Below are 10080 nucleotides of genomic sequence, written 5' to 3'. Positions count from 1 at the left end.
TATATGCACTATTATCTGAGTTGTGAACTTTTTGTTTACAGTTTTACAATTGAGCATGCAAATGTATTAGCCGTGTAAAAACTAATATAAATACAAATTCTGAAGTGGATACATGAATTATTAGCTGAGTTGTGAACTTTTTGTTTACAAATTTACAATTGAGTATGCAAATGTATTAGCCATGTAAAAACTAATATAATTACAAATTCTGAAGTGGATATATGCACTATTATCTGAGTTGTGAACTTTTTGTTTACAATTTTACAATTGAGCATGCAAATGTATTAGCCGTGTAAAAACTAATATAAATACAAATTCTGAAGTGAATGCATTATTAGCTGAGTTGTGAACTTTTTGTTTACAATTTTACAATTGAGCATGCCAATGTATTAGCCGTGGAAAAACTAATATAAATACAAATTTTGAAGTGAATGCATTATTAGCGGAGTTGTGACCTTTTTGTTTACAAATTTACAATTGAGTATGCAAATGAATTAGCCCTGTAAAAACTAATATAAATACAAATTCTGAAGTGGATACAGGCATTATTAGCTGAGCTGTGAAATTTTTGTTTACAAATTTACAATTGAGTATGCAAATGTATTAGCCTTCTAAAAACTAATCTATATATATAAAAATGGAGACAAAAAATGTTAGGGATCAAATCCAAAGAGAACGGCTGGGCCGATTTGGCTCAATTTTTTTTCAGTTTTTTGTAATTGCCAGAAGAAGTTTATAGCATAAGAAAATTTTGGAAAGTCCTTCCGGAAAGGTCGCTAGCGGCTCAACAGATGGACACACTGTTGTATGTAAAATTCTGAAACACCCTACAAAGATCATAGCTGCGTTGAAATTGTGTATCAATGAACTCGGTAAAAAAATATTTAAACAAAAATATTAAACAAAAAAAATCGGCACAACTTCGCGCTCCACAAAGATCACCTCAAGCGCGACAAAATAATAGAGAAAGACGAGCCGCAAATGAAAACTTGAATCGCACTGCATTCGCATACAATCCTGAAACATCCTACAAGGATCTTACCTGCGTTGTGGTTCATTGTCTGTTGTATGTCAGCATTGCAATGCACTGAAGTTTCGGTTGGAAAACCCCGGTTTATGCTGTGCAGGTGGCAAAATTAAATTGCCCGTTTTGGCTCATCCACCAGGGCCATTGTATTCGCTACTATATAGAAATTCAGCCCAATCAAACAGTTTCCTAAAGCTTGCACAAAAATATAACGGATGCTTTCCAATTACGTCATTTGGAGTCGAGGTTTTTCATCAATCAGGCTACAATCCAAGTTATAAGGTAATGGCGTCTCTTTATTATCAAAATTAACAACTCACATTTTTTCGAAATTGCATTTCAACATTCAGATTCAAGGGCAAATTCACCACCGAGCGGGCGCTTTGTTATCACCACAAAACAAAGATCTTAAATTCCTTCAGATCTATTTCATTGGTAATTCACCGCTACTAAACGTGAAATTATCGAACAAGTGAAAAATCTTCTCCATGAGCATAATGAATTGGTCAGATTGTTCAAAGCCGCATTGGATATAATGCATTATGACGAACACAAAATCATTATCAGCGCTGACGAAAAACCCATTGGTAGCCATGCAAGACAATTTAATGCTTCCACTATCAATGAAGTCGCAGTGGTGATTGTTGGCGAGAATGTGGAATCAGGCGATATTGTTTTTAAGCGTCGGGATAATGGCCAAGTGCAACGAGTTTATGAGACTCATCAATCATATGATGCTCTTCAATACCCGTTGATGTTCTGTCGTGGAGAAGATGGGTATCACTTCAACATAAAGATGGTCAATCCAACTTTAGGTTTGTTTACAAGTCATCACTTCTTTTTGATTCTACAACTAAGTTTGAATTCAAATTCTAGGAGAAGAAACGAATAAGAAGGTCAAATCTATGAATTTTTATGCGTATCGATTGATGATTCGACTAGATGTTGACAATCATCTGTTAAGATACCGCCGTTTGTTTCAACAGTACTGTGTCGACATGTACGTCAAAGTAAAAACGGAACGTCTCAATTTCATTCGTTTTAATCAGTCGAACTTGCGGTCAGACGAGTACATTCACTTGCGTGACGCCATCACTACTGAAGGAGACGCGGCCAACATCGGTTGTTTGACCAATCTCCCAGCTTCTTATGTTGGAAGTCCGCGCCATATACAAGGGCAAATTTAAAGGAGAGGAACTTCGTATCCCACGAATTCGGATTATTTCAACAGATCTTCCGTTCCAATTCAAGAGGATTCAGTTCCCAGTTTGATTGGCATTTGCGATGACAAACAATAAATCGCAAGGCCAATCGTTGGAAGTCTGCGGGATAAATCTGGAATATCCATGTTTTTCACATGGCCAGCTATACGTAGCCTGTTCGCGTGTGGGAAAGCCGTCATCATTATTTATGTTTGCACCGGATAACAAAACAAAAAATATTGTTTATTAGATCGCTCTCCACTGATTTCAAGTCAAAAAAATTTGTCAATCCAACGACAGGTTTGTTTAAAAGTCACCACTTCTTTTTGATTCTCAACTAATTTTTAATTCAAATTTTAGCCTAAAATTTTTAGGAGAAGATAGGAATAAGGTCAGCTCTATGAATTTTTATGCGTATCGATTGATGATGTTTCAACAGTACTGTTTCGACATGTACGTAAAAGTAGAAACGGAACGTCTCAATTTAATTTGTTTTATTCAGTCGAAGTTGAGGCGAGATAAAGTTCGCCGGGTCCGCTAGTATAAATACAAATTCTGAAGTGGATACATGAATTATTAGCTGAGTTGTGAACTTTTTGTTTACAAATTTACAATTGAGTATGCTAATGTATTAGCCATGTAAAAACTAATATAATTACAAATTCTGAAGTGGATATATGCACTATTATCTGAGTTGTGAACTTTTTGTTTACAATTTTACAATTGAGCACGCAAATGTATTAGCCGTGTAAAAACTAATATAAATACAAATTCTGAAGTGGATACATGAATTATTAGCTGAGTTGTGAACTTTTTGTTTACAATTTTACAATTGAGTATGCAAATGTATTAGCCATGTAAAAACTAATATAATTACAAATTCTGAAGTGGATACATGCATTATTAGCTGAGTTGTGAACTTTTTGTTTACAAATTTACAATTGAGTATGCAAATGTATTAGCCATGTAAAAACTAATATAATTACAAATTCTGAAGTGGATATATGCACTATTATCTGAGTTGTGAACTTTTTGTTTACAATTTTACAATTGAGCACGCAAATGTATTAGCCATGTAAAAACTAATATAATTACAAATTCTGAAGTGGATACATGCATTATTAGCTGAGTTGTGAACTTTTTGTTTACAAATTTACAATTGAGTATGCAAATGTATTAGCCATGTAAAAACTAATATAATTACAAAATCTGAAGTGGATATATGCACTATTATCTGAGTTGTGAACTTTTTGTTTACAATTTTACAATTGAGCATGCAAATGTATTAGCCGTGTAAAAACTAATATAAATACAAATTTTGAAGTGAATGCATTATTAGCTGAGTTGTGACCTTTTTGTTTACAAATTTACAATTGAGTATGCAAATGAATTAGCCCTGTAAAAACTAATATAAATACAAATTCTGAAGTGGATACAGGCATTATTAGCTGAGCTGTGAAATTTTTTTTTATAAATTTACAATTGAGTATGCAAATGTATTAGCCTTGTAAAAACTAATATAAATACAAATTCTGAAGTGGATACATGAATTATTAGCTGAGTTGTGAACTTTTTGTTTACAAATTTACAATTGAGTATGCAAATGTATTAGCCATGTAAAAACTAATATAATTACAAATTCTGAAGTGGATTCAGGCATTATTAGCTTAGTTGTGAAATTTTTGTTTACAAATTTATACCTGAGTATGCAAATGTATTAACCTTGTAACAACTAATATAAATACAAATTCTGAAGTGGATACATGCATTATTAGCTGAGTTGTGAACTTTTTGTTTACAAATTTACAATTGAGTATGCAAATGTATTAGCCATGTAAAAACTAATATAATTACAAATTCTGAAGTGGATATATGCACTATTATCTGAGTTGTGAACTTTTTGTTTACAGTTTTACAATTGAGCATGCAAATGTATTAGCCGTGTAAAAACTAATATAAATACAAATTCTGAAGTGGATACATGAATTATTAGCTGAGTTGTGAACTTTTTGTTTACAAATTTACAATTAAGTATGCAAATGTATAAGCCGTGTAAAAACTAATATAAATACAAATTCTGAAGTGGATACATGAATTATTAGCTGAGTTGTGAACTTTTTGTTTACAATTTTACAATTGAGCATGCAAATGTATTAGCCGTGTAAAAACTAATATAAATACAAATTCTGAAGTGGATACATGAGTTATTAGCTGAGTTGTGAACTTTTTGTTTACAAATTTACAATTGAGTATGCTAATGTATTAGCCATGTAAAAACTAATATAATTACAAATTCTGAAGTGGATATATGCACTATTATCTGAGTTGTGAACTTTTTGTTTACAATTTTACAATTGAGCACGCAAATGTATTAGCCGTGTAAAAACTAATATAAATACAAATTCTGAAGTGGATACATGAATTATTAGCTGAGTTGTGAACTTTTTGTTTACAATTTTACAATTGAGTATGCAAATGTATTAGCCATGTAAAAACTAATATAATTACAAATTCTGAAGTGGATATATGCACTATTATCTGAGTTGTGAACTTTTTGTTTACAATTTTACAATTGAGCACGCAAATGTATTAGCCGTGTAAAAACTAATATAAATACAAATTCTGAAGTGGATACATGAATTATTAGCTGAGTTGTGAACTTTTTGTTTACAATTTTACAATTGAGTATGCAAATGTATTAGCCATGTAAAAACTAATATAATTACAAATTCTGAAGTGGATACATGCATTATTAGCTGAGTTGTGAACTTTTTGTTTACAAATTTACAATTGAGTATGCAAATGTATTAGCCATGTAAAAACTAATATAATTACAAATTCTGAAGTGGATATATGCACTATTATCTGAGTTGTGAACTTTTTGTTTACAATTTTACAATTGAGCACGCAAATGTATTAGCCATGTAAAAACTAATATAATTACAAATTCTGAAGTGGATACATGCATTATTAGCTGAGTTGTGAACTTTTTGTTTACAAATTTACAATTGAGTATGCAAATGTATTAGCCATGTAAAAACTAATATAATTACAAATTCTGAAGTGGATATATGCACTATTATCTGAGTTGTGAACTTTTTGTTTACAATTTTACAATTGAGCATGCAAATGTATTAGCCGTGTAAAAACTAATATAAATACAAATTCTGAAGTGGATACATGAATTATTAGCTGAGTTGTGAACTTTTTGTTTACAAATTTACAATTGAGTATGCAAATGTATTAGCCATGTAAAAACTAATATAATTACAAAATCTGAAGTGGATATATGCACTATTATCTGAGTTGTGAACTTTTTGTTTACAATTTTACAATTGAGCATGCAAATGTATTAGCCGTGTAAAAACTAATATAAATACAAATTTTGAAGTGAATGCATTATTAGCTGAGTTGTGACCTTTTTGTTTACAAATTTACAATTGAGTATGCAAATGAATTAGCCCTGTAAAAACTAATATAAATACAAATTCTGAAGTGGATACAGGCATTATTAGCTGAGCTGTGAAATTTTTTTTTATAAATTTACAATTGAGTATGCAAATGTATTAGCCTTGTAAAAACTAATATAAATACAAATTCTGAAGTGGATACATGAATTATTAGCTGAGTTGTGAACTTTTTGTTTACAAATTTACAATTGAGTATGCAAATGTATTAGCCATGTAAAAACTAATATAATTACAAATTCTGAAGTGGATTCAGGCATTATTAGCTTAGTTGTGAAATTTTTGTTTACAAATTTATACCTGAGTATGCAAATGTATTAACCTTGTAACAACTAATATAAATACAAATTCTGAAGTGGATACATGCATTATTAGCTGAGTTGTGAACTTTTTGTTTACAAATTTACAATTGAGTATGCAAATGTATTAGCCATGTAAAAACTAATATAATTACAAATTCTGAAGTGGATATATGCACTATTATCTGAGTTGTGAACTTTTTGTTTACAGTTTTACAATTGAGCATGCAAATGTATTAGCCGTGTAAAAACTAATATAAATACAAATTCTGAAGTGGATACATGAATTATTAGCTGAGTTGTGAACTTTTTGTTTACAAATTTACAATTAAGTATGCAAATGTATAAGCCGTGTAAAAACTAATATAAATACAAATTCTGAAGTGGATACATGAATTATTAGCTGAGTTGTGAACTTTTTGTTTACAATTTTACAATTGAGCATGCAAATGTATTAGCCGTGTAAAAACTAATATAAATACAAATTCTGAAGTGGATACATGAGTTATTAGCTGAGTTGTGAACTTTTTGTTTACAAATTTACAATTGAGTATGCAAATGTATTAGCCATGTAAAAGCTAATATAATTACAAATTCTGAAGTGGATATATGCACTATTATCTGAGTTGTGAACTTTTTGTTTACAATTTTACAATTGAGCATGCAAATGTATTAGCCGAGTAAAAACTAATATAAATACAAATTCTGAAGTGAATGCATTATTAGCTGAGTTGTGAACTTTTTGTTTACAAATTTACAATTGAGTATGCAAATGTATTAGCCTTGTAAAAACGAATATAAATACAAATTCAGAAGTGGATACATGCATTATTAGCTGAGTTGTGAACTTTTTGTTTACAAATTTACAATTGAGTATGCAAATGTATAAGCCGTGTAAAAACTAATATAAGTACAAATTCTGCCGTGGATACATGCATTATTAGCTGAGTTGTGAACTTTTTGTTTACAAATTTACAATTGAGTATGCAAATGTATAAGCCGTGTAAAAACTAATATAAATACAAATTCTGAAGTGGATATATGCATTATTATCTGAGTTGTGAACTTTTTGTCTACAGATTTACAATTGAGTATGAAAATGCATTAGCCATGTAAAAACTAATATAAGTACAATTTATGCCGTGGCTACATGCATTATTAGCTGAGTTGTGAACTTTTTGTTTACAAATTTACAATTGAGTATGCAAATGTATTAGCCGTGTAAAAACTAATATAAATACAAATTCTGCCGTAGATACATGCATTATTAGCTGAGTTGTGAACTTTTTGTTTACAAATTTACAATTGAGTATGCAAATGTATTAGCCTTGTAAAAACGAATATAAATACAAATTCAGAAGTGGATACATGCATTATTAGCTGAGTTGTGAACTTTTTGTTTACAAATTTACAATTGAGTATGCAAATGTATAAGCCGTGTAAAAACTAATATAAGTAAAAATTCTGCCGTGGCTACATGCATTATTAGCTGAGTTGTGAACTTTTTGTTTTCAAATTTACAATTGAGTATGCAAATTTATTAGCCATGTAAAAACTAATATAAATACAAATTCTGAAGTGGATATTCACAGATTTACAATTGAGTATGAAAATGCATTAGCCATGTAAAAACTAATATAAGTACAATTTATGCCGTGGCTACATGCATTATTAGCTGAGTTGTGAACTTTTTGTTTACAAATTTACAATTGAGTATGCAAATGTATTAGCCGTGTAAAAACTAATATAAATACAAATTCTGCCGTGGATACATGCATTATTAGCTGAGTTGTTAACTTTTTGCTTACAAATTTACAATTGAGTATGCAAATGTATTAGCCTTGTAAAAACTAATATAAATACAAATTCTGAAGTGGATTCAGGCATTATTAGCTGAGTTGTGAAATTTTTGTTTACAAATTTATACCTGAGTATGCAAATGTATTAACCTTGTAAAAACTAATATAAATACAATTTATGCCGTGGCTACATGCATTATTAGCTGAGTTGTGAACTTTTTGTTTATAAATTTACAATTGAGTATGCAAATGTATAAGCCGTGTAAAAACTAATATAAGTACAAATTCTGCCGTGGCTACATGTATTATTAGCTGAGTTGTGAACTTTTTGTTTTCAAATTTACAATTGAGTATGCAAATTTATTAGCCATGTAAAAACTAATATAAATGCAAATTCTGAAGTGGATTCAGGCATTATTAGCTGAGTTGTGAAATTTTTGTTTACAAATTTATACCTGAGTATGCAAATGTATTAGCCTTGTAAAAACTAATATAAATACAATTTATGCCGTGGCTACATGCATTATTAGCTGAGTTGTGAACTTTTTGTTTACAAATTTACAATTGAGTAAGCAAATGTATAAGCCGTGTAAAAACTAATATAAGTACAAATTCTGCCGTGGCTACATGCATTATTAGCTGAGTTGTGAACTTTTTGTTTTCAAATTTACAATTGAGTATGCAAATTTATTAGCCATGTAAAAACTAATATAAATGCAAATTCTGAAGTGGATTCAGGCATTATTAGCTGAGTTGTGAAATTTTTGTTTACAAATTTATACCTGAGTATGCAAATGTATTAGCCTTGTAAAAACTAATATAAATACAATTTATGCCGTGGCTACATGCATTATTAGCTGAGTTGTGAACTTTTTGTTTACAAATTTACAATTGAGTAAGCAAATGTATAAGCCGTGTAAAAACTAATATAAGTACAAATTCTGCCGTGGCTACATGCATTATTAGCTGAGTTGTGAACTTTTTGTTTTCAAATTTACAATTGAGTATGCAAATTTATTAGCCATGTAAAAACTAATATAAATACAAATTCTGAAGTGGATATATGCATTATTATCTGAGTTGTGAACTTTTTGTCTACAGATTTACAATGGAGTATGAAAATGCATTAGCCATGTAAAAACTAATATAAATACAATTTATGCCGTGGCTACATGCATTATTAGCTGAGTTGTGAACTTTTTGTTTACAAATTTACAATTGAGTATGCAAATGTATAAGCCGTGTAAAAACTAATATAAGTACAAATTCTGCCGTGGCTACATGCTACATACAATTGAGTATGCAAATTTATTAGCCATGTAAAAACTAATATATAAACAAATTCTGAAGTGGATTCAGGCATTATTAGCTGAGTTGTGAACTTTTTGTCTACAGATTTACAATTGAGTATGAAAATGCATTAGCCATGTAAAAACTAATATAAGTACAATTTATGCCGTGGCTACATGCATTATTAGCTGAGTTGTGAACTTTTTGTTTACAAATTTACAATTAAGTATGCAAATGTATAAGCCGTGTAAAAACTAATATAAGTACAAATTCTGCCGTGGATACATGCATTATTAGCTGAGTTGTGAACTTTTTGCTTACAAATTTACAATTGAGTATGCAAATGTATTAGCCTTGTAAAAACTAATATAAATACAAATTCTGAAGTGGATTCAGGCATTATTAGCTGAGTTGTGAAATTTTTGTTTACAAATTTACAATTGAGTATGCAAATGTATAAGCCGTGTAAAAACTAATATAAGTACAAATTCTGCCGTGGCTACATGCATTATTAGCTGAGTTGTGAACTTTTTGTTTACAAATTTACAATTGAGTATGCAAATTTATTAGCCATGTAAAAACTAATATAAATACAAATTCTGAAGTGGATATATGCATTATTATCTGAGTTGTGAACTTTTTGTTTACAAATTTACAATTGAGTATGCAAATGTATAAGCCGTGTAAAAACTAATATAAGTACAAATTCTGCCGTTAATACATGCATTATTAGCTGAGTTGTGAATACAAATTCTAAAGTGGATTCAGACATTATTAGCTGAGTTGTGAACTTTTTGTTTTTAAATTTACAATTGAGTATGCAAATGTATTAGCCATGTAAAAACTAATATAATTAATAAAAACTAATATAATTAGCTGAGTTGTGAACTTTTTGTTTTCAAATTTACAATTGAGTATGCAAATTTATTAGCCATGTAAAAACTAATATAAATACAAATTCTGGAGTGGATATATGCATTATTATCTGAGTTGTGA

The 10080-nt window shown here is 29.9% G+C and overlaps 1 long non-coding RNA gene across 1 annotated transcript; it reads left to right on the top strand.

Moving 5' to 3' along the window:
* Window positions 1-883: 883 nt before the first annotated feature.
* LOC138929481 (uncharacterized) lies at window positions 884-2795 on the top strand. The gene is made up of 4 exons (XR_011445782.1): window positions 884-1309; window positions 1378-1842; window positions 1904-2529; window positions 2590-2795. It is a non-coding gene; the product is annotated as an uncharacterized lncRNA (long non-coding RNA).
* Window positions 2796-10080: the final 7285 nt, after the last annotated feature.

This window comes from Drosophila kikkawai, unplaced genomic scaffold, assembly GCF_030179895.1.
Source record: "Drosophila kikkawai strain 14028-0561.14 unplaced genomic scaffold, DkikHiC1v2 scaffold_219, whole genome shotgun sequence".
NCBI classification, from domain to species: Eukaryota; Metazoa; Arthropoda; class Insecta; order Diptera; family Drosophilidae; genus Drosophila; species Drosophila kikkawai.
The sequence above is the reverse complement of the archived record's forward strand: the minus strand, read 5'-3'. Positions and strand labels throughout refer to the sequence as shown.